This window comes from Enhydra lutris, unplaced genomic scaffold (genome assembly GCF_002288905.1).
Source record: "Enhydra lutris kenyoni isolate GAN:26980312 unplaced genomic scaffold, ASM228890v2 scaffoldscaffold58, whole genome shotgun sequence".
NCBI classification, from domain to species: domain Eukaryota; kingdom Metazoa; phylum Chordata; class Mammalia; order Carnivora; family Mustelidae; genus Enhydra; species Enhydra lutris.
Window position 1 is genome coordinate 11,174,276 of NW_019154142.1, and position 26,128 is coordinate 11,200,403.

Here is a 26,128-nt window from a genome sequence, read left to right on the forward strand (position 1 = left end):
CTCAAATAAATTAATATTGAGTTACAGTTGAGAATCTCCTACCTGTTCATCCTTATGGCAAGACAGATGCTTTGTCTGAAATGTAATATATTAATATTCTGGAGGCAGGGTTCTAATTAAATAATTCTATCCTATCTCAGGGGCTCTATGATGCTTAGAAGACCAGGGAGTGAATGTCCCTTTCCAACTGCAGTCAGCACATATCAATAGAATATAGGACACCTGTTTTGTCACACCTAACTTGAGAAATCATTATACCTTCAAAATTAAATTTATTAAAATTCATATCTGAGAAAAACCTGATTATTTGCATTTTGGGCATCTATGTATCACAAATCAAATGTGATGGGTTGGTAAGAAATGGAGCTCAAATACCAAGAGAGATAAAGACTGTTTTGATACTAATTAGTGTTGCCAGATTGAAAGCTTACCCCCATGTGATTCCTGTTCAGCTCGAGGTTCATTAATCACTTATGTTTAGTGAGAGCCTCCTGAGAAATGCTGCCATGTGTTAAACAAATATTATGTAAAATTTTAAAAGTAATAATTTTCTCCAAAATTGAGCTCAATTCATCCTTCAAGGACACATGCACAGCCCACAGGTATGATCAGAATTCCCAAGATAAGTAGAAGAAGCTCTACTAAGTTCTTCATGAGCTATCAAGGGAATGCCCTCTGTGTTTCTCCAGGGATTAGCTCTATCTTTGTTGTCTGAAGGAGAATCAGATATATCATATTCTGTTCATATTCTAGTATCTGAAGTCTTTGATCAGGATTCAGTCACTTACGGTAATTATAGTCTGCCCATTTCTCAAATGCAAATGCCCCTGAGAAGTAGATAAAATTAAGCTCCTCATGTTTTAGAGAATGTGTTCTTAAAAGTGGAATATACAGCCTCTGCCCCCAGAAGTTCCTCAGAAAAGGCATCAGACCCCTGAAAAGTGCCAACTTTTGTGTGCAGGACAGGCTGTCTATACCATGGGATAAATAGCAAGCCCCTGGGTGAGGAAACATTAAGAAGTACGAACCAGGGAAGTGCAGTTCTATTAAATGGCCTTCTGTGTGAATGGCTTTATTAATTTAGTGCTGTATGAAGGATTTTCCACAATTCTTTTTATTGTGCTCATAATCAAAATGAATGGAAACACATTGTGTTGCCATATTATGCCACACAACATATTATGCCACATAAAATGTTGCCATACTGTGTAGTATTATTGTCTCATATTTACCTAACACTTCCTTCATTTTCATTACCTTTTATTTTCCTATTGCAAAATAAGTTTTTAAAGATTTATTTATTCATTTTAGAAAGAGAGAGCACATGCAAATTGGGGGAGGGGTAGAAGGACAGAATATTCAAGAAGACTCCCTACTGAGTGCAGAATCCAATGTGGGGCTTGATACCACAACCCATGAGACCATGACCTAAGCCAAAACCAAGAATTGGATGCTCAACCAACACCCAGACCTCCCAACTGCAAAATAATTTTTATCCTATGTATTTCATATCTACATTTTGGTACAATTCCCAAAAGCTGAACATTTTCTGTACTTCAGTTATCATTAAACTGCTTTTAAATAAAATTTTTATTTTAGTAAAAGGAAAAATATATTACATGGTGTGCATGTCTGACCTTTCTTCCAGAGTCCATTTTAGTGATATGGCTTTGCTGATGACCTATTTTAGACATCATTTCGATTGTTCTCCTGGTCTGTAGGCACACCGCAAAGTGAGGAACTTACCTGTCTTTAGAGAGCCAGCTTAGGCAATCTAGCTCTATTTCAGGCAAAGCAGACATTAAAGTCTACAATCAATGGAAGAGAGGAATGCTATAGAACTTGCAGGTTCACAGTGCCCCTAGAAAAGGACTGTGGCTGTTGCCTAAATGGAAGATAGTGTCTTCACTACCCCCTCTTCCACTAGCCAAAAGCTACACTGAGGCTTTCAGTATAGGACTTGGATAGGATTCTGACAGAAGTCAGTATTGAACTCTGTCGTGGGTACCCAGGGCAAGGCTTTGGACGACCCTATAGATATAGATATAGATATAGACCCCATACTAAGCATGGATCAAAGTTATATGGCAAACAGGACTCAATGCATAGGAAAATATGAAGATAACAAATAGCAGGTGCCAAGCACTATACACTATACCAGAGCTACATAAACAAAATATACCTTCTGTGTGCTAGAGCTACAACCTTTAGTGGTGGAGAAATGAAATAATATATAACACTGTATAGGAAGACTGCTGTAATCTCAAGTACTCCAGATGAAGAACTTTACAAAAATTCGCCAAAGGTAGAAATGTAAAGGATTTTTAAATAATATAAATTATTAAATATTATTATAATGGAGTTTGAATTTATTGGCTGCTGGGCGGCAATAATAACCTGAGCTTCTCCCTAAAGCAGATCTCAGCTATAGGCACCAACAGAACGGCTCCAGGACATGAATTTTGAGAGCAACTCTGTAGCCATCCAAATATATGCCACACCAGTTGTGCAGGCCAGCTTTTCTCTCTTCCTCACTTTCTTTGGGATATCTACAAGAAGAAAGTGAATCCTTTTCATGAGAAATGTAGAATCCCAGGTAGACTAAAGATGCTAAATTGCCTATTCCTGCTAGATACTCTACTTCACTGGAATAGAATCTGTGTTCTATCTTGATACTGTATTACTTAGTAACTCACAATGTTAGTGTTCAATAAATAGTTTCTGAATGAATGAATGAATGCATGCATGCACCCATGCCTGCATTTCTTCCCTAGAGTATAATGTTGAAGAGAGCTGCCAAATGTTTCCGTGTATGTGCATGTGTGTGTGGAGCTCAACAGAAATAGGTAAGTATTTTCTAACTGTGTTGACAGAACCTAGGCCTAATCTATCATGAGAATTATATTCCCCTAAAGGTTTTTTTTTTTTAAAGATTTTATTTATTTAGTTGACAGAGAGAGATCACAAGCAGGCAGAGAGGCAGGCAGAGAGAGAGGAGGAAGCAGGCTCCCTGCTGAGCAGAGAGCCAGATGTGGGGCTCGATCCCAGGACCCTGGGATCATGACCTGAGCCGAAGGCAGAGGCTTAACCCACTGAGCCACCCAGGTGCCCCCCCATTAAAGGTCTTAAAGTTGTCTTTATTCTTTGATATTTTTTTAACCTGTTTGTTTTTTCTCTATTGTCTCTGCTCTAGATAGCTTCTGTTAACTGTAAAAAAAAAAAAATAATAAAATGTAGCTTTTAAAGGGACTGATTTATAATAACTATAAAGACAAATCAAGCACAATTAAGTGCATATAACTGACATTAAATGATTTTAATAAATGGTTATGTAAGATTCATTTTATCATACATATTGTATAATGTGACATAAGCTATTCTTTTGTTTCATTTCCTCCTTTTTGGACCTTAATTTTCAGTTAGTCATTGGCTTACATCTTATCTCCTACCATAATGGCAGAAATTAATGGGATAAAAGTATTCTATTCAAAGACAAATTATCATTTCACTGATCTACTTCAGTAAGTGCAAATTCCCTCTGCACCCATTAAAAGGTTTAGAACAGTAGAAAAGTGCTAGTTAACTAAAATTGTGTTTCTTTTCTTAGATCATAAAACTTTCATTTACTTCATCTGTTAAACCCTTTTGTAAATACAGTAATTTTGAAGGCTTTCAGTATTGTGTGATACATATTTGGGCATTGTAGCTACTCTGGATTTCTTCCATGGTACTTTAATTTTGTAGTTCAGTGAACCTTCAAGTTCTTTTAACTCAGATTTTTCCCTTATTTTCTTGATTATCTGAACCCAGTTTCCTGTGGGGCAGAGAGCACCATCCCACCTCCCAGTTCTGGTGCACTTGAGTTCTGACTCTCTCTCCCCAGTTCCTATTTATGTTCCTTTCAATTAATGGGTTTTTTCTCAAACCCTTTATCTCTTCTGGGAAGATCTTTCCTTTCTAAATATCTGGAAAACCTTCATGTTGGGGACTGCTTCTACCTAGAAGACAGGGCTCTGTGCCATTCCAAACATTTTGTCCTATATTCACCCCCACAGAAGTCCTAGTCTGGTTCCACATCATTCCTTTTCCTTAGATGAGACCAAGCCAGTTATGGTCATATCTAGGGAATTACCTATTTGTTATCAGTTAAGAACTTAATGTATAGATCAAGGAATCATTTCAAGAAAAACTAAAAATATTTCAAAATTAACTTACTGATCGCTGAAGGGAACAGAGGACTTTGTGATTTGTCCTATTTACTTAATTATCCCCAAAGTTTCCTGATTGGCCATTAGAAAAGCAGGAAGAAAGTCAGGAGGAAAAATGTTTGTTTAGTGATAGCTGGAAAGAATAAACAATTTTCTGTTCACCTGCCAGATTGAAGAAGGACATTTTAATTTGAGGAATAAGGACTAATTACCTAATTAACAGGTCCTTTCCTATAAAGGTTTAGGCACAGAATAAATAACATTTTGTGTCCCAGCACCCCTAACAATGCTGTCGATTCCATTCCTAATGTTCTAATTTACACTGTCAGCTTTCCTGTAGAATTTCTGGTCAACAAATTTACTAAGAAGCAAGGGATATATCCAAAGGAATGTAAATAGATCAATTTGGCTATAGTAAAAAAAAAAAAAAAGTCAATAGCAGAATATAAGCCTGAATACCAATCATATTGAAGGAATGATACATTTTAGTTTGTTTTGGTTGCCTTTGGGAAGTACTTGAAGGATTTTGAAGGAGGAATTTATGTAGTTTTTGAAAAAATGACTAGAAACAGAGATGGATGGGAAGAGGGGCTGATTAGAAGAGTGAAAAGGTTTTTTAGAAACTACTATTTTAGTTTAGGCAATAGTCAATTAGATCTGAAAGGAAAGGAGGAATCACTTAGAGACTAATGACATAATGGAGGATAGGAGAAAGAAAACATGATTCTGAAATGGCTGTAAGAGCAGTGGATGTTTGAAAGAAATGGGGAGTGGGATTCAGCAACTTTGTCAAGCAGATTGTTGAACATGTAAGACTAGATTCAAGAGATTTTCCCTAGAAATGCTTGAGAATTATTTGCAAAGTGATAAATATTGAATAGGTATTTTATCTTTTTTTTTTTTAATTTACAACATTATATGAGGTAAGAATGATTGAGGTAAGAATGATTTCATTTTTACATGAGAAAACTGAAACTCAGGTAGGTTACATGGGCTGTTCAAAGTCACATGATCAGTCATCACCTACACTGAGATTCATATTCTGTCTGCAGTAACAGATATAGGGGCCCCTGGGTGGCTCAGCTGATTGAGCATCTGCCTTCAGCTCAGGTCATGATACCAGAGTCCTGGGATTGAGCCCTGCATCAGGCTCTCTGCTAGCTTGGGGGTGGGAGGTGAGGAGTGATGGGGAGGGGGGTGTCTGCTCCCTCTGTCCTTCACCCCTCTCTCACTCTCTCTCTCTCAAATAAATAAATAAATAAATAAAGGTTTTTTAAAAAAAAAAGTAACAGGTGTAATATTGACTTATTTTCTGAGACTTTTAATGAGAAAGAGAAATTGAGAGATTAGCACCTTTTTTTTTTTTGGTTTGCATGTTTGTCTTGATATAGAAAGAGAAGATGATGGTAAGTGAGAATAGTTTTCTCTGCTGTTGATATAAGGTTTGGGAAGAGACCAATGAGAAATGGAACCAAAGTACAAGCTGACTTTTGGAAGGAGAGGAGCTATTCCTTTGGGATAGGAGGGAAGTTAGAGACATGGAATCATTGGAGTCTGAGCCAAGAAACTCAGATGCTCTAGAGATGAGTGGAAAATGCAAAAAATTAAAGGAGTAATGAGCTGAACATTTGAATTTCTGAGAAAAATGAGAAAACGAGATGAAGATAAATAACATGACTATACACAGTTGACTTTTGCTCCTCATCAATGTTAGGGGGCTGACCACCATGGGACGCTAAAAAAATGCAGGTATAAGTTTGATTCCCCAAAAACTTAACTACTGATAGCCTCTTGTTGACCAGAAGCCTTACCAATAACATAAACAGTTGATTAACACATATTTTGTATGTTATATGTATTATACATGATGTTATTACAATAAAGCAGTCTAGAGGAAATAAAGTGCCATTAAGGAAATCATAGAGAAAACACACTTACAGTACTGTACTGTATTTGTTAATACCATAAGTTTATATCCTCTGTTATAAAATGAGTTATCTCAAATGTATCAATATTCTTAAACAAAACATTATAGATATTGTAGGTATTACTAACATTCGACATCAAAAATGATAAGATAATGTGAAAAAGAAATTCATATTTATTTACAGATATAATGATTCATGGATTGATAATGAAGAAGCAGCAATGTGATTGCTATATAATGGCCTAGTATAATTGATATGATTCCTTCATGGTAGCCTGACCTATATACTAATGAATGAATCGTTATAAAATTTTTATAGCATAGAATATTATAGTCATATTCATAATACAGTATTAGAAACATGTAATGTTCAACATTTCTAGGCTACATGGTTCATCTGTGAGTTTTTTCAAGTTGTCACAAATCTCCAAAAGTTTTTCCAATATATCTATTGAAAAAAAATCTGCACATAAGTGGGCCCATACAGTTCAAACTTATGTTATTCAAGGATCAACTATGGTCAACTTCTGTGACTTTTTAAAATAATGATTAAAGTCCAGGAGGCTAAATTTACTCAAAGAATATTGTATAAGTAAAATAGTGTTATGTTGCCTATAAATTAAAACTAGTATAGTCAGGTAAAAATTACTTTTGCTTTGCAAATAGTAACACATTATATTCAGAGGATTAGTTAAGACTATCATTTCTCTCTGCAGCTTCTGGCAGCTCTTAGAGTCTGACTAATAGCTCTAAAGCTTATCAGTTGGAAGTGCTTTCCAAACTGACCTCCCTAAATGAGCCAGGTATATCTTTACTTCTTTTAGTTAGCAATATAAGAAAATAGAATAAGGAGAAAAATAATGACCAATTTGAACATTTATAATAAACAATGCTTTTCATAAAATATGGGCCTTTCATCATTAAATGGTAATTATGTGTACAAAATAGCATAAGAACAAAGTATAGGTCTATGACTTACTGAATTATGAATCACAGAAAGGATAAATCACATGAAGTTATGGTGGCCAGGAAAGGTTTAAAGGAGGACATGAGATGAATCAACCTTTGAATTATCTTTTGGATTTAGAACTATGAAGCATATGGAATAAGGAATTATAAGCAAAGTAAAAATGGGAGTTGTTTCTGGAACAATGAATAAACTAAATTGACTGAAAAGATTTATATAAGTAAAATGGATATTGCTGGAAAAATAGTTTGGCATGAGATATAGAAGAGCATAGTCATTTATAAAATGAAGAAAATAATTTTTAAGCAGTGTTTAATGTGTTCCAAGTAGGTGTTTCAAAGATTACTTTGATGGAAGAGGTGATAATCCAATATACATTAATTGCCACTGAACTGACTCAGCCAGTGGCAGAGAGAATTGAAACAAACGAACAGAAATCATGTTAAAGAGATTTTAAAAAGGAAAGGATATTCTACCCACAAAGAATATAATAAATAAATGCATAGGAGAATCAAAGCACTTGCTATATTCAGACAAGAATTCTAATAGAGCATAGGGTAGTGTGTGGAAATGAAATTGGAAAACATAGCCAAAGCTAAGGTGCAAAAGGCCATGGTAAATGACTTGAAATTTATCTTGCATAAAATGGGGATTCCATAAAGTTGTTTCAAGCACAAGAATAGGCAGAGATAAAATTAAAAGAAAATTTCATTTTTTTTGGCTTCCTGTCATAAGGAAGTGATAGGTAGAACTTGAATTTGTCTGGATGTCAAAGAAGAGGTGAGCTGTAGAGCAGAAAACTGAAGAGACAATACTCAGTAAATATTTGGGAGAGTATTCTAGAGGATGAAATCAAGAGCACAGGAAGACAAAGAGTTTGTAGGATGAAAGAGATGACAAAAGAGTGAAATCTAAATGTTAAATTATCTAGAAGTAGAAATCAAGATCGAGATTTGTAGCAGTCTGAATAGATACAGAAAGGAGTAGAATGGAAAGCACCTGGTGTAGAAGTTAAGGAATTATGAAATCCACACCCCCCCCAAAAGAATTATGAACTCCACTAGTGAATAGCTCATCATGATAACTATTTTTCATTACCCACTATTATTGCACAAATGACTGGGTACCAGTAGATTGTGAACAAAATGGTTGAAAAAAGGTGGCACAGACACTGGAATTCACAGACCAGAAGAAGGTAACTTATAAGGAGATTTGCAGAAGAACAGCCTGGAAGTTGGCAACAGGTGATGAAGTTCTAGAACCTAGGTGAGGTTCGGTGGGCTGAGGTCCAGAGCTGATGACCAAGAAAGAATTCTTGAGACATCTTTGGTGCAAAATGGTGGTTTATTAAAGCACGGGGACAGGACCCGTGGGCATAAAGAGCTGCTGTCCCGGGTTGTGAGGGTTGGCAGGTTATGTACCCTGCGGTTGGGGGAAGGTGAGGGAAAGGGAGGTTTCAACGGAGTTTTCATATGCTAAAGAGGGCCTACAAGGTGGTCTCCTGGCTTGATCAATGTTGTATTTTAGCAAGCCATTAACATCAAGATAGTTGGGAGATTCCTGTCTTGCAGGATTGTGATCTCCACAAGTTAACTATTTGTTTTTCTTTTAGGGCAGTTAGGGGTGCCTGAGGAATGTCACACATATTACCGAGGGGAGCGGGTGGAGAGGGGGTTCAAGGTGCCAGCTTTTGCTTTGTCCTCAGCCAGCCTCCTGCTCCCTCATCACAGGGAGCCAGGAAAATGCTGGACTTGATACATGAAATGAAGGAAAAATGAGTTTCTTCTTTTTAGGTTGTGAAGAAGATGATGCTATCAGATAGACATAGGAAGTAGAGAATCTTAGCAGGTGACTGAACATATAGAGGGATTTCTTGATAACACAAAATGAGAAAACCCCGAAAGCTACATGTCCTTTACCCATTTATCCAAAAAACACATTCAAAAACCAATGTCAGCAGGTTCATGGGTCCTCTGACTGCCATCCACAGACATCAGTAAGCAATACCAGCCACTATAGAAAGCAGCCCGTGTAGGACTGGGCCAACTCAGGGTGCTAGCATGGGAAAACCAAGGTGACTATAAGGTGTTGGGACACAAATTTAAAAGAAGAGGTTTAATTATACCTGTTGAAAATAAGGGAAGAGATCTCACTCACCTCCTTTTTCTCAGAGTATTTCCTTTAGAAAACTGGCTTTTCTCTTTGAAATGTATGTAAATCCCTTTGAAGAGTAATTAGCCCTCTTTTGGAAAATACCTGAGAAGTCTTTTTGTGACAAATGTCCTTCTCTAGGACCTGGGAACCATCTCTTTGAAATGTAAACACCCCCTATCTCCCAGTTTCTGTAGGAGGGTGGGCAGCTTGCTCACATTTCGCAAAACTATCTCCTATCACAAAGATCTGAGAAGTTTGTTTTTCTATAGATAGAGCTGGTTCGCTATCACAGATGGTAACCTCAACTACTAGGTAAGGTTAAGATAAACTGCGTGTGACAAATGCTATTTTCAAGTTCTCTTACTTGAGTATAGTTATTGTATATCTTGAAAGAAACTTGTATGTAATGCATTTGTGGGGAAGGAAAAAATAATTTCTCTGTACCCTTCTAGGTTGCTGGCTCAGACTCCCCCCACCAACCCTGCCCCTGTAATAACAGAGTAACAGAAGAAAAACAAACAGAAGTTTAATAACATGTATACCTCCTGTATTCACGAGGTACACCCAGGAAAACTGAGTAACTCCCCACGTGGCTCAAGCCACCACCTTAATTACCATCTTTACTAAAAACAAAGGATCTTGGAGGAAAGGAGAGGGTGGTTATGGCAGATTACCCAGCAAAGTATAGTAATCAAGGGTATGGTGGATATACAGATTTTAGTTTCTGCCTTCTCCATTGATAGAGTTTCTAGGTATTTATTTATTTTAAGATTTTATTTATTTATTTATTTGACAGAGAGAGAGAGAGAGAGAGAGAGCAGAAGCAGGCAGGGGCGGGGGGGGCGGTGGTGTGGGAGCAGGCTCCCTACTGAGCAGAAAACCTGATGTGGGGCTCCATCCCAGGATCCTGGGATCATGACCTGAGCCTAAGGCAGATGCTTTAACCCACTGAGTCACCCAGGCTCCCCGGAGTTTCTAGGTATTTAGACATCCTCACTTCCTGGTGCAGAGAGTCAGACATCCTTACAAATGGGGATTTCCCTTATAAACGTAAATGTTTCTCACAAAAGAGCGACTTCTCGGTTTTCAGAGCTTTTCTTACATCTGCCTTTTCTTAAAAACAATTAGCCTAAAATAATCCTTATGCCAAAGAGACATATTTTGGGGGCAAATTCTGCTCCCCTTCAGGTTGTATCGGCTTGGCTATATAAAAGATTATGATACCTTTCTGTCTTTGCAGTCTCTTAGCAAATTGCCTATAATGCACATCACATTCTGGTTTAATGCTTACTCAATAATAAAAGTGTTTTCTCTCTCTACTACCTTTGTGGAGAGGATTTCTGGGTTGGGAAAAGATTTTATTTTTAATTATATTTTCCCTTCAAGGGTTGGGTAAGGATTGTACACCTAAGGGACCTTAATATAACTAGCAAAAGTCCACTTTCTAATTACAATTTTTGGTAAAGCTGTTACAGCAATTCTGTAAATCTTCTCTTTTCACCAGTCGGTAATTGTGATGCCTGGAGCTTAAGCATATGTAGCTGAACAAGGTGACTCCAAAGTTCCTTTTAGCCCAGAAGTCTATGATTTTCTTATACTGATTTTCTTTATGGAATAGGAAAATGATTCAATTAAGTCCTTTCATTTCAGTCATTAACACATTATATAAAATTTTATTATTTTGTGTCAATATGTATTATTTTGGTATACTAATAATTTTATTCCTTATTTTATATTGTTGGGAAGGAACACTTTCTCTCTACCTTTCAAAGATTCTTCTGGCTGGTTTAAGAATTAAATTGACATGAGACAGATTAATAAGGGAAATTTGAACTTAATTTCGTACATACAAGGACCCTACATACATGAAAGGTTTAAAGACAGAAGGATTAAATGAAGTATATATTGCCATCCTAAGCTAAGGCATGGGATAGAAGCCCGGGGCTTCAAAGGGGAGGAGGACAATTCACAGGGCAGGAAGAAGAGCAGATGTTTGGTCATTATGTTTGTCTTACCATACAGATGGGTCACTCAGATAATATCTATCTCTGGTAATAACTCTTATTCTGAAAAAGACAGCCATTTTAGAATTAGGTAGCTGGTGGGGAGGACAGTTTCTCTTGAGTCCAGGAGGTCTGGAATGTTTCAGCTCAAAATAGTCCACATGCCAAGGCACACTTTGGGGAGACTTGTTGTGAACTCCTCCAACATCAAGGATTATGCAGGTGATTTTTTTCTGTGGGCACACCAGACATCAAAAAATCGGAAGAACAGTTTTGAATTTGAAATTCAGTTACCAATTAAATCCTCTCCCAAATATTCCCTATTACCTGTTTATCATTCCTTATAGCATTTTTTCCTTTTTTTTTTTTTTTTCCTCTTGAAGTCTTTCCACCCCCTACTAATTTGTTCCTTACCAAAAGACTGCTTGAATGTTTCTTATATGTACAGTTCCTCGGAAATTCACACTGGTGTCTTCATTTCCTCTTGAGTAGGATTTCAGTTTCTTTCTAACCACCATCACCTCTTGTGCTTCATTCACCTTTCTTAGCAGTCTCTCAGTATGCATGCCAAACTAATGGCAAATCCTGTCTTGACCCCCATTACCATACTTAAAATTTATTAGCTCTTCTCCTTTTGTCCAGAAGCCTACTTTTCGTTAGGCAGGTCTCCCACGTCCTGGCACCCTTGGCAGCAATCCTTGATAAGCTGAGCACTGTGGAAAGCCTGTGCATTAAATAAAGAGTTCCAAGTTTGCCACCATCCTGTCCAGATGAGCCACTATTTAATCTTCGTTTGTTACGGGCCTGACAGCACTAAACAAAGAGCCTCTGCTTCATATAAAAGCTTTAAAAAAAATTGTCTTAATTGACTCCTTTTGATACTTACACTGTCGCTACATCCCCCAGATAAACTACTAGAGACACAATGATTACAAAGAGAGTAGAATAGGAAATGTTTGCCACCAGAAAAAGGAACATAATGAATGAGATGTGGGAGGGGCCCTGAAAGGCTTTTAGGTTCACTCTTTTCTCTCTCAAGATGTTCTCTTTTTCATTTTCAACCTCTGGTTTAAGAAGGCAAAGAAACAATGGTGTCTTAGCAGTGTTTGGGAGATGACCTTTTCTGTCTTCAGTGTCTGAACAGAAAACTCTAACTCCCTAGACCTAGAATCAAAGAAATCTTGTGGAAAAAAAAAAACAAAAAAAAAAGCAAAGCCCTTAGGCAGATCAGGCCTTGGACCATTATTTCCAGAAAGAATATATATAAACAGAAGTTCCAGAAATAACATGAAGTCAGATTTTATGAACTACTCATCATATGTGATTTAATGGGATCATTATAACTGGCATTTGGCATGTGTTAATAGCATCTAACACAGATACTTTTCTTTTTTTACTATTGAATAAATAATGGTCCATGATTTAGGTTTTCTTAATGGCTCCTTAATATCAACTCTTTGGGGAAGAAAAACTGATAAAATGTATGACATTTATTTTATATTAGTAGCATGGAAAATGTGCATGTTTGTAATCAAGGTAGATTTTTACACTGCAGCTCTAATGATTTCTCATGAAAAGTGGGTGATTATAAGGAGTGCATCTCCTCAGTGAGTTCAAATGGCAGCATATCACCCAGCAATGGGTAAAAAAATGCAGACAGTAGGACACTATTGCTGATCTATAAAGGAAGAAGAATCTTACACTATTTAAAGAATTCATCACTAAATGGAAGTTTTCATAAGCTACGAATAGATGGGCTAGAATTTTCCTTCCATTTGTTAGAAATTATTTTCTGCAAGAAAAGCAGAGAGAAGACATTCTTTTGTCCCATTCTCACCTATGACTTTCCCTACAGGTACATTCTCTGTTAAAGAGGGCATTATTTCCTTTGGCATCTAGCCTTAAGGAAAATTCTAGATGAGCGATAATATTGTGTCCCATCCCCTAACGTTTTTCTTAGCCTCCTAATCTTGAACCATATTAATTAGAAGACCAGGTGTGCTGCTGACATCAAAGGAACTTCAAGTACAGGAAAGCTCAGAATGAGATGACGCGTTATCAACTTAATCCAAGAGAAGGGCTGGCATTTTTGCTGACACAACATATAGGGTTGATATAGGTTAGAGTTAGTATGACAGTGTAGAAAACAGAAGTCTGTAACTGGGAAAGGAACTCATTTAAACATTGTGTTCCGCTCCCTGCTCAGATTATAAAATATGGTAACACCTCTTTCTGAATGTTTCAGTTAAATGTTGTGGACCCCCAAATTGCCTCTGGTAAGAATATTTCCTCTTCTTTCCTCTTCTGATAATCTTGAGTCCTTCAGGGTGTACACAACTGTTATTTGGATTCATTATGCAAATTTACATATTCTTGCTTGCCAGTACTTCCAACTCCATGTTTCAGCAGCGTCTTTTGGAGAAAAAGAGTACTGAATTAGAATTTCCCTATTGGAAAGAATCAGTGTTCCCTTCCTCCATACCCTTTCCTCTCAAAATCCTCCACATGGTTCCTGCTGGCTCCTTTTTTTCAGCTCTCATTTTTACTAGTAGCAACCAAGAGACAAATGGTTTTCAAGCCCTTTTCCCAGCCCCATAGTAAAACGGTTCCCGTCATTAACAAGCCTTTTACCTCCTGCCCACCTACAAAGGACCCTGCTAACATTGAAGTAGGGAGCTGGGATTCTGTTCAGCATTGCAGTTATGATCATTAACATTATTTATAATCTCTCTTGATTTCTTTCTGTTGTCTCTGAAAAACAAATCGCATTAATGATTATTCTCTTAAGTACTTCACAGATGAGCAAGAGGGAAGAAATCTTGGAATTTGCTCACTGATGATCAAAATTAAGTCAGCATTCCAAGCACCTGCGGAGCTTTTTTCTTTTAAATAGTACTGCGGGATGTCTTTTAATAGATGAGGCCCAAGCATTTGTTTTTACCAGGTGTTTCAGGTGGTTCAGGTGGTTACAGTGGTTACAAAACGTCCATATGGGAACCTCTATCAGACAACGCAATTGGTTGTAACCACAGAGATTATGTTATCCATTTTTTTTTACTTCACTTTAATTATTACTGTTAAATATTGAATTTCAATCAAGAACAATAGTTTTATTTTCAGAAGTGTTAAAATGAGAGCATTTTTTTTCCTCTAGCAAGTAAATTAGCTCCCTTGTGATTATGTTCTAGTTTTTGTTTTTGTTTTTGTTTTTGTTTTAAACAGGTTTGTTTTTCCATGCTTGAGTTTTCTTCTCATTTTTCAGTTTTGTTGGTACCAGAGGCCAGGTGTCCTATTAATGCACCATTCTGTCCATGACTGAATTAAATTGCTGCTTTAACTTAAAAAGAATCAGTCAGTATGATCTTCAAGCCTCAGCAGTAACATCGGGTCTCATGAGCCAAATGGACATGCGTGCCAATCCTAGGGCAAGGAGAGTTAGTTACAGTTTATACATTTTTTGTTAGTATTTATGAGTACATAAAGAACAAATTTCAATCTAGACGAAGGTAATATTTCACCCTTAAGGACCTGAGTGTAAACCTGTAAGTAAAAATATGAATTCATCTTAATCATATCACTCCACATACTTCTTTGAATTGGAAGTACACATGTGTCATTTATGAAACAAACAGAAAAACTTTTTTAATGTGTTAATTATTTCTGAGAATGTGATGATAGATAAACATCTGGAAGAAGTGACTTTCTTCCTTTATTTTCTTTAGTGTCAAATTTCTTCCCAAGAAGTAACATAAAAAGCATCCCTGAGTTTCATGAGTAGTTTTATTACCAGGATAAGCCATTAATGAAAATTGGCCATGTTATAAAAGTATCTCTTTATAAAGTTGACTACAATGCTCTGAACAATAGGGAGATCAGCATAAATAGAATCAGGGACAAAACTTAATATTTCAAAAATTTATATAGAGCAACCATATTTTATAGAGAGAATGCTGAATTATATACTTGAGTAAATATTAAGTTCAAGCACATGTTATCAGAACGTTTATTTTGTTGATGTTAAATTGGATTATACTTTCCCAAAGCAAATCAGTAAAGTCTGTCTAATGCCATTAGTATGTTCTAGCCACAATTTAAATAAAACCCTTGTGCATTAGCAGGGCATGCACAGTTCTGAGTGAGTAGTGCTGCTCTTGATGAATGTCTTAAAGATATCAGCCAAAGAGATCAGGCTGTGTTACTGGTGGGAGAGTCTGTGTTGTGGGAATGGAGGTCTCCGTCCTTGGATTCCCCAGAAGATTTAGGTGGCAATCCGTGCTGGAATAAAGACAGCCAGAAGGAAAGTAGCAAGCACAAAGAAGTTTATTAAAGCAAAAGTACACTCTTAAACTGGGAAAGTGGGTAGGTGCTGGGAGATATGACTGACTGGAAGTTGTTTTGGAATTAGACTTTTATAATGTCTCTCTGGGTTGGGAGGAGCTGTGAGTACAGTCTGGTGGCCTCTAATGGAGGCTGCTTCTAATCATTTGGGAAACTCCACCCACAGATTGGGAGGGGGAATTTTTAACCCTACAAGGTTTGCCCCGGAAGTGTCATGTGTCATGGCAGCCTTTCTCCATGGGGAGGCTCTACTCAAAATGCAAATGTATTGTAATGAGTCTAGGGGTTACCTTGGGGGCAGAGGTGGAAGAGGAGAGAGAATGTTCCGCACCTGTGGCTCCTTAATTGCCAGTCCCAAGGTCTTAGAAACCACAAGATCAGGATGTTGTGCCCTGCCAAAGATTTTAATGTGTAGCTTATTTATCACAGTCCTTGCTGCTAGCTCATGTCTCTATCATTTCTTTTCAACGACTTGAGACTCTGCCTTGGGTGTTCTTTCTACTTCTCACACCTAGTTTCTACCTAACACTTGTAGAGTGGCTTTTTTTGTTTGTTTTAAAGATTTTATTTATTTATTTATTTATTTGACAGACAGAGATCACAAGTAGTCAGAGAGGCAGGTGGGGGGAGGGGGAGCAGGCTCCCTGCTGAGCAGAGAGCCTGATGCAGGACTCCATCCTAGGACCCTGAGATCATGACCTGAGCCAAGGCAGGGGCTTTAACCCACTGAGCCACCCAGGCGCCCCTGTAGAGTGGATTTTGTGAAGTTTGGATTTTCCTCCTTGCTAAAAGCAAAAAATATTTGTGACAAAACCCGACCATTCAGGGTTGCCTAATGAGAGACACTGTTATTAGGAAAGTGGGAGTCAGAGGTGTATGTGGTGTGTGCTTGCGTGCATGTCAGTGCACATGCACAAGCGTGAACACACGTGTTTTGTAAAGTACTTAATAAAAGTTCTGATGAAAAGTTTTCAGCTCTCAGGAAATAGTGAGAATAGCTAGAATCTGATTCTATTGGTGCTGTCCAGGAGGAAAATCTCATTAACAATCTGAAGAAGGAAACTAAGGAAGAAAAAAGAGGAGAAACACTAGTCTTAAAGCAGGTATCTTCATGGGCCAACTGGTTACCCAAAAAGGGCTCAGAGTGGTAGGCATCTGCAAGTTCACCATATTTCAGAGTCTGTTCTTTGTCTTTTCATAGTAAAAAGCTTGTTTATTTGTTATTTAGTTCACTGACAGTTGACTAAGCTATGGTGGATTTGTTAAACCTGACTAAACTATTTAGGTCTACATGAAACCATTACTATGCCCATTTAATCATTTGCAGTTAGAAATGTAACTTAAGAGAAACAGCATGAAATCACAGCAAGGATACTGTATGTATTCTTGATGGCTAGTATTTCTGAACTCTGATAGTTACTATATGCATCTCCATATTAGAGATACCTCCCAGGGAACATGGTTCGATACCTCATGCCCTCCCCTAGACAAGGCTTATGACAAACTGAAAAAGAGTTTCTTAAGATTCCTTTTTTCTAAAAAAAAAAAAAAAAAAAAAAATTCCTTTTTTCTAGTTATATATATATATATATATATACACACGTATATATCTCCCAACTTGTATTAAGCTCTTTATTTTTTATTCTTTATTCTATAATGTAACCAATAACCTATCAATTAAATATGTTAATATACTTATATTCATCATGTTACAATTTTTTTTAAATAAAAAAATAAAATAAAATAAAAAATTTTATTTTTGTGGCACCTGGGTGGCTCGGTGGGTTAGGGCCTCTGCCTTCGGCTCAGGTCGTAGTCCCGGGGTCCTGGGATCGAGCCCTGCATCAGGCTCTCTGCTCGGTGGGGAGCCTGCTTCCCCCTCTCTCTCTGCCTGCCTCTCTGCCTACTATGATCTCTGTCTGCCAAATAGATAGATAAAATCTTTTAAAAAATTTATTTTTTGTGTATATGTGTACAGTCTATACTACTAGAGAAGAGGAAACATATAATCCATTGCTGTATCGATAACATTTACCACAATACCTGGTATACTGTATTGCCTTAATAAGTAATACCTTTAAAAATTAATGTTTTCAAAAACAATCAAAGTTCCATTCACAGATTTAGGTTTTGTAGGTTAATTAGTTAACAGTGCAGACTGAATCAGATTACTAGGGTTTGAATCCAGGTACTTGTAGTTGTTTAAGCTTGGGCCAAATTACTTTACTTTACTAAGCTAATTTTCTCATCTATGTCATAAGACTGATGAATCTGATTGTTTAGAAAGACCTTTGCAATATATCTGGCCCAGAGGAAGTGCTCAGTACCTCTTAGCTATTCATATCATTTAAGGTGAATTATTTTATAGATGAATTTCATTTATTGCATGTTAATTTCCCTAATTTAGTCATATTTTCAGTGGATAACATTAATTTCCAATTTTCTGGATCTCTTTGTCTCCTTCCCAAATCCTACCTACCACAAAGAACCACCTACAAAAAGCAAATTGAAAAGCAACTAGCTTGTTTGGAAATATTGGTCAAAATGAATTGTTTGTAAACCTTCAACAAAAGCTATCTGAAATCAAGACAGGTTAGTATTAAGTGGTAAAATGCTGAGATGTAATTCATTTTAACAAATACCTGTTAAGAATCAACTATATGCTCACTGGTCTGCTAGAAAAAGAAGGAAATAATTACATTTATTGATTGCCTACTCTAAACTTCCTTGTGCTGCATACCACACACGTCACCTTACTTAATTTTATGCTGTGTAGTAGGTATTCTTATTTAAGTAACACCGCCAGATTAATCCATACTGTTTCCAAAGCTAAACCTCATTGTTAGGCACTGTGGAGAAGACTTAATGAATGAAGGAAAGGCTTTAAACAAAACTATCTAATACCCATACAATGTTAGCACGAGGCCAGTGGTTTCCAGACATTTAACTCTAGCATGGGGACTTCAGTAAAATAAAAGCCCAGTATATAGAAAAGACACTAATGAGTGCTACTTTGGTTGAAGTAGGTTTAATGGATTTCATTCTCTCTCTCTCTCATTTCTCTTTCTTAGTTATTCATGTTAAGTATAGACTCATATCTTTCTATTTTATACAATGTTATAATACATTACTATCAAATATTCCCTGATTTGGCCAGTAGTAGCCTCTTTAAGCCTGTGTTGTTTTGAAATGTCCTCATCATTCTCAGAGTACTTCCCAACTTTCTGGTCTGTCAAGACTTTTCCAGACTTATACCTGCCCCAACCCTAAAGTCAGTCATTCTTTTAAGGAGTTCTGGTTTCTTTTAATCAAGAATAGGTACTTAGAAACCAAGATATGAGTGCTAGGTGTGCTCATTACTACTGTCATTTATATACTTATTTCCAATACATTAGAAACCCAATATTCTAATATTTCCCATATGTACAAGTGTATTTTTTATATAATGCTCAAATTATAAAAAAAAAAAATACTGTGATGCATTGATTCTAGGCTCTTTTAGAAGACACATATTCAATATCTGATTGATGTACATTTCATGAAAATTTCCTGAGTTTGCCTTCTCAGTTCCTATGGTTTACTAAATGACCAAAAGTTTCAGCTGGTTTGTGATTGAATTTCTGTATTCAATGCTGATGGGATGTACTAAGCCCTAAATACAGTTGTCATATCAGTGATCCTGTAATCAGAAGTGGACCAAAAAGATTAATTAAAAATTAATTAGGAAGAAGGAAAAAAATTAGGAAATAAGGAAAAAATTAATTCTTCCTTCTAATAACAAAAGACTGTAAACCTCACCCAGCCTGCTTCTGTTCACTTGACTGGATTTTGTATTTTTTTTGACTCTAAAGATAGGCAAATTCATTCACACCAAATTCTTCAATTTAAAGAAACACATTTTATTTTTCTTATACTTTATTCCTGATGGCACTGTACAACTATTACATATTTTAACTTACATTTAATGGAATTCTGAATATCTCTCATGACTTTCTCCACTTAGGCAGAACATTTAGCATTATTGTGGTTTTACTTCCCTACCCAGTCTTTTGTCTCATCTCCAGGACTTTAACTTCATTCATTATGTCTAAAATGGTTTTCCCTTCTGGCTCTGTTGTTCATCTGTTATCTCTCTTTCAAGGCCCATTTCTATAGAACTTTCCTGTCAACTATCCTCCCTCAGTAAGAGGAGTCTTACCTCTCTATTTCTGTAATCTATTGCTTATAAATGAAAAAAAAAAATGCTACATTTTGCAATTTCTTTTTCTTATTGACTTGCATTCCAACAACAGTGCATGCTATTAGAGCAGATTTCATGTGAGTTCACCTTTGCATCCTCTATAGCATCTAGCACTGTTCAGAAAGAAAGGAAATAAACCCATTAAACCCATCAAGACACTTCAATGTGGTTGGAATTTGTTGGGATAATGGTAGTGATTTGTTTTCTATAAAATCATTATTGCTACTAAGCTCTAAGGAAACATTGCATAATTCTTTACCAGGATAGTGGGGCCTAGAGAATGTGAGAATGAAATGTTCCACATGTGAGTTTTGGTGATGGTATTTCCTCATAGAACATTCTTCACCAGGTGTCCTGTGGATAGCACTAAGTTTATCTGAGCACCCAGGAGTGTATAATATATAGCAAATATTTGTAAAATGTGTTGAATAGATGACTTAATTGACCGTAGTGGAGAGAAGTGAACAGTACTGAGAAATGCACACACATATAAGGATATCCTCAAGGTTCTAAAATTTCTCTGTATTCACAGATTAACATGCATTGCGTCATGAAACTGATGAAAAAGTATCTATTAATTAGTTGTCCAGAGTAAAAGTTAAGAATCCGGAATTGCAGAAATAATTTCCCCTTTTCTTTAACTATAGTAGATTTTCAGAATTAAAAATAGAAATATAGGAAAAAAGTGTTCTTATCACTCAGCCTTTGATAAGTAAACATAGTCTATTTTCATTTCTACTTGTACATGGAAAACACTTTTTTTAATAAAGATTGAAAAATTTCCTGAAATAGTTTAAAGTAAAATTGACTTCATAATTTTACATTAGCCCATGATTTATATGTTCGTTTTTAAAAAGACATAATTAAAATTTAACTGCATTTTAATTTGTTTGTTTGTTTAATTTGGGGGGATCTGTTTATTCTTTTTTTTTTTTTTAAGTAAGTTCTCCATCCTAGATGAGACTTGAACTCATGATCCCAAGATCAAGAGTTGAACCTCTACTAACTGAAGCAGCCAGGCTCCCCAGTTTAACTTCATTTTAACATAGTTTTTTTTTTTTTTTTGCCTACAACTGAAAATTTGCTACTTACTCAGATTTTGAAATTGTATAAATGATACTAAAGCATATGAATTTGAAGCTGTGTTAGCAAAAAATACATTTCAGTTAGGATGTATTGCCAAACGAAAATAAGAGAGAAAAGAAAACTTCATAGGTCATTGAGAGCAACATGATAGTAAACATTTGATTTACTGTGTAAATCTCCCTGGATTACTTTACACAATGGAAAATATAATATAGTGTCTGTTTAGCTCTCTTGATTATTTCATGCAATAAAAAGGGTATTTTTCTTTCAATACAGAACTTTCCTGGGTCAAACCTCAGGAAACAAAATAAGATGATTTTTCTATTTACTCTGAACAGGACAGTATTGAAAAATACTTTGTTTTTGTAATGGAGGTGCTGTGACAGCCCAGATCTTAGTGACTACTTACAGTATCTTTGTGGTGTTCAATAAAGGAGAAATGAAGAAATAAAATTGTCATTTTCTTAGAGTTCTATCTAAGCTTTCATTCCCATGGCCAATATAAAGCATGTTTGTTGGAAACAGTCTTTGATTGGAATGAGATTCTTGGTCTGTTCATAGAAAGATGGATGACCTAAAGAGTTCTTGCTTTGCTAGCTCTGGGAGGAACAGTAGTACATGTATGCCTGTTTGTTCTTTGTTAAAACTTCAAAGAGGTTTTCTTCTAGTGGTGTATGCTACTTTCTTTTGGAAGTTTTTAACAAGATCACAGTCCAGCTAAGGATGCATCAGGATTTATACCTACTGTCCTTGATTTCATTTCCCAGTTATGGAAAAGAACAGTCATTGCAGAATATCAGAATGATCTGACAATCATCATAACATGAAGAGAGAAGACGTTGGCTCATCAAAGTTTAGTTCATTGTTATGTTTGGGATTTTGACACGCAACTCAGTTAACCTTCCAGTGGCAGAGAAGGTAAGAATAAATCCTCACCATAAATATGTTTTATTATCCTTTTTGTTATGGCTCTTCTAGCTTTTCAATTCTACTTTCTCTCCTCATCTTTTGCTTTCCCAAATTGGCATTCAGTTTGTAAAGACTTCAGTAGATTCTTTCATTAGGTAAAAGTCAAATGACTCCCCTTTCTGTCATATGGCCTTTTGTGTCTCATGGCTCTTTACATTTGGTTTCTGTCTCCTTTTTTATCCCTCATCTCTTGTCACAAGATACCCAAAGTCAAGCCATAGCAAGTGCTCAGAATTGCCAGGACAGATCCTACTTGCTAACCCTAACCCTTTTATACATGGCTTGTCTCCTTCCCTAGATTGTTGATCTTTAGCTTTATACACTTGGGGAACTCCTCTTCATCCTTGAACACACAGTTCTGATGTCATCTGCAATGTCACCTTCCCTTCTCTGTTCAGAACTGATTTCTTATGCCTATATTTGTTGAAATTACTGTGTTATTATTCTTTCTGTCCATCTCTGTCCTCTGTAAAAATCCCTAAGAACAAGCATTATGATTTACGTATTTTTGCATCCTACGTGTAGTACCTAGGTATAGTCCCTGGCACATACTAGATGCTCAATAATATGTTTGAATTGAAAACTACCACGCATTTCACCACATCTCCTTGGTGGTTATGTCTCTCCTAGTTAGCAAGCTATACTAAGTATCTGTTTAGAGAATTTATTTTTCTTTCATTTCTAATCTTTTAATGCTCCATCATTACCTTTCATTTTCTCCTAAATTATAAGAACTACATTTCTTGCATAACTATGTCTCCCTGGTATGAACTCAGATATTTTACAAGGTGTCCTATTCAAATGAACCTGGATACTCAGAATTTTTAAAGACCTCAAACTACTGTAATTGCTGCCCCAAAGTCTGTTTGTAGCTCATGAAAAAATTGGATGTGAAATAGTTAAGTAGTAAAATATCTGAGCTATTGTGAACTTTGATATCTCACAAAGGAAATAATGTAGTATCCATTTTTCTACATATTATTTTCAGAATTAATATAATTTCAAAGTATCTTATATTCCCTCTAAAAAGTAATAAAAAATATACCTCTCATTAGCACAATGTGATCAGAATACTGAGGCAACTGGTTGAGAACATAGAGATACAGAATAGAAAGGAAAAGGAAACCATAGGCTACCAAAATATAGAAAGAATCAAATTCTTGGTAATAGGTAACCAGTGACTTCTATCATACAGCAGATTATAAAAAGCTTCTTCTCTTAAATGTAATTTATTTTTAAAAAAATATACTTAAAGTAGATTTCATTGAAACTCATGAGGCAAGATGTACTAATTACTCAGTAATAAGGACCGAGGTGTAAGTAATTAATTCATCAAAGAAAAAAGTAGCATACAAAACATAGGAAAAGATAATTAGGACAAAACAAAAAGAAAATAAATTAGTATCACAGATAATATATTTGGTTCAGGGATTTCCCCAAACTTAAATGCTAAATTGGAAATTTATGTCAGAATTATTCTAGATAGACTGCATCATCTGCTAAATATATTTATGCTGATGTTAACTATTTAGTATGAGTTCGAGGTACGCTTAAGCTTGTGTGTTTATTTTACTGATAGAAGACTTCCTCAGGTAACTCTTGCCTTTTTATGTTTTAACAAGTTTTGTACTTGGTTTACATGGTGACTGTAGATGATATAGAACAAGTCATAAAGTGAAATGCAGAAAAAATTAAAAGCAGACACTGAAATTGATTTTTAAAACCCCAAATAAACAAACAAAAACATGCAGTTTATAGATTTTGTGTGCAGGGACAAGCATGTCGACAAGCCTCAGTGTGTTTTGGAAGTTATCACTGCGTACGACATATGGTTCTTGATCTGCATCCTGCAAAGGATTGATGTGGGTCAGCAACCCACAACCAAAACATTAACTTCAAAACAGAACATTATGTAACATAAACAAAGAGGTTAAACTAAAAACTATTTTTGTGTTTAAGTGAACAAAACCACAGGTATCTTTCAAAAACCATGATTCTAAAAACATTTTCTGTAGAACATCCCATTAGAATAGATTATCTTCTTAAAAAAAAAAATTCAATGGCCAGATATTTGGAGATGCTGGAATTGTTTGGAAATTGTTCTAGGTTTGCTTGTGGAATCTAAAAAAATAAACTTAATCCCTCATTTACAAAGTCACTCCATGAACAGAGCCATTTCTTTCCAATAAGTTATTATTTTTTTTCTTATAAAAACCGTTTTACTTTCTTAAATTCTCTCTTGCTGTGGTTTGAGAGCTTTTTGTTTTAACAAACCATCAGAAAACCGCAGTTATTTTTCCCCTTAAGTATACTGATTATATTCAGTGGCTTTAATGATCACTTTTGTGTCAATGACTACAAAATAAAAATTAAAAAGCCTTTTCTAGATTTTAATGATATCAGTTTATTCAGAAATAAATGGAGCACTAGGCAAGCTTGAATTTAACATCTTTATATGCCCTAATTCACTTCTACTGTTTTCTTAGCCCCCACATTGCTTGTGTTGTTTTATAGTCTGAGCACAGAGGTACACTTGGAGAAGCATTTGGATGAAACGTGGTAAGAAATAAATTGAAATATATTGAGCGTCCCAATCCCAGGACACCCATATGAAACTCTGGAATGTAACCTTTGAAAAACTCTGATGACCTTGTGAATTGGCAAGAAACATCAAAATAGGAGCTTATACTGTGTACACTCCAAATCCAAAAGTTAGACCCATCTTCTATTGTGAAACAATGGCCTTTGTTCATCAGTGTCTGTTATGGCAGATTCTTGAGTTTGATGAGGTGAGACTCTTTAATTTAATTCTGAGTACAGCACATTGGATCCTAATGAGCCGGGTTTTCCCTATTGCCTAATTCACTTTGTCTATAGTTAGCTGCTTAGGGAGGCACTAGAAGTCCATTAGATTAGAATGAAAAAACAAAACAAAACAAAACAAAACAAAACAACAACAACAAAAAAACAGGACCCATGTGACCTAAAGGAGATAATACATCTCACTGTGGAATTACAGCCAACTTCCTGGCTTACTGAAAGTTAAAATGATAAGGAAGAAGTAAGTATTTATTTACTTTTTTTTCCAACTTTAGCTGTTTTTTTTTTTTTAAATAGGAAATAATATCCATGTGACTAAAAAGATAATTCTGCCCATCTATCATTGCAACAATAACAAAAAATGTTTAGATGGATTTTCACAAAATTTGAAGGTTAATGTTAGAGTGGCCTAACTTAAAACCTAGGCTGGATGGTATGCACAATATTTACAGGGATAGTAGAACAGCACAGCTCACACAGGGCCTGCCTGGCGTATAGTAAGCACTCAGTTTCTACTCAGTAAGTGCCAGCTACTTTTTTTTTTTTTTTTTTTTTTAAAGATTTATTCGTTTCATTTGAGAGACAGAGAAAGAGAGTGGGGCTGGGGTGGGGTGGGGTGGGGTGAGGAGGCAGAGGGAAAGAGAGAATCTACAGCAGACTTCTGCTGCACAAGGAGTCAGGTGACACAGAGCTTGATCCCAAGACACTCATGACCTGAGCCAAAATCAAGAGTCAGATGCTTAAGGGACTGAACCACCCAGGCAACCCTGATGCCAGCTCTTTTATGATTTCCTTCATTGTCATCATCCACATCATACTTACAGGCTCCAAAGTCAACCTAGATTCTTTTCTTTTACTGACCATATATTTCACCCACCCCATCTTTTTTTTTTTTTTTTTAAGTTTTTCTATTGGAGAAAATATGTAAGGAAATCTTACTTAAATTTTATGAAATCATTTTCACCTTTATTTATATTTTTTGGGTAAGGAATGGGTCTCAGGTCAGGGTTACTTTGAAAGGACACAGAGTCCCCATTATTCTTTCAGTGTTTACTGCTCACATTTATAGCATTGTCACAGCTCCCCATGCATGCATCTTGCACAATTTTTGCCAGGAAAAAGAAAAATTCTGATTTTGTTTTATTTCCCATTGTCATGTGGTAATAAAGAAATCTATTGCCCAGATCTGCAGCATATTGTGTAATTTTTAAATTTTATTATTTTTAAAATTTATTTGAGAGAGAAACAGAAGCTGGAGAGGGGCAGAGGGAGAAGGCTCCCCGCTGAGCAGGAAGCCCAAGTTGAGGCTCCAGGCTCCAAGCTCCATTCTGGGATCCGTACCTGAGCTGAAGGCAGACACTTAACCGCTTAACTAACTGAGCCACCCAGGTGCCCCCACATTGTGTAATTTTATTT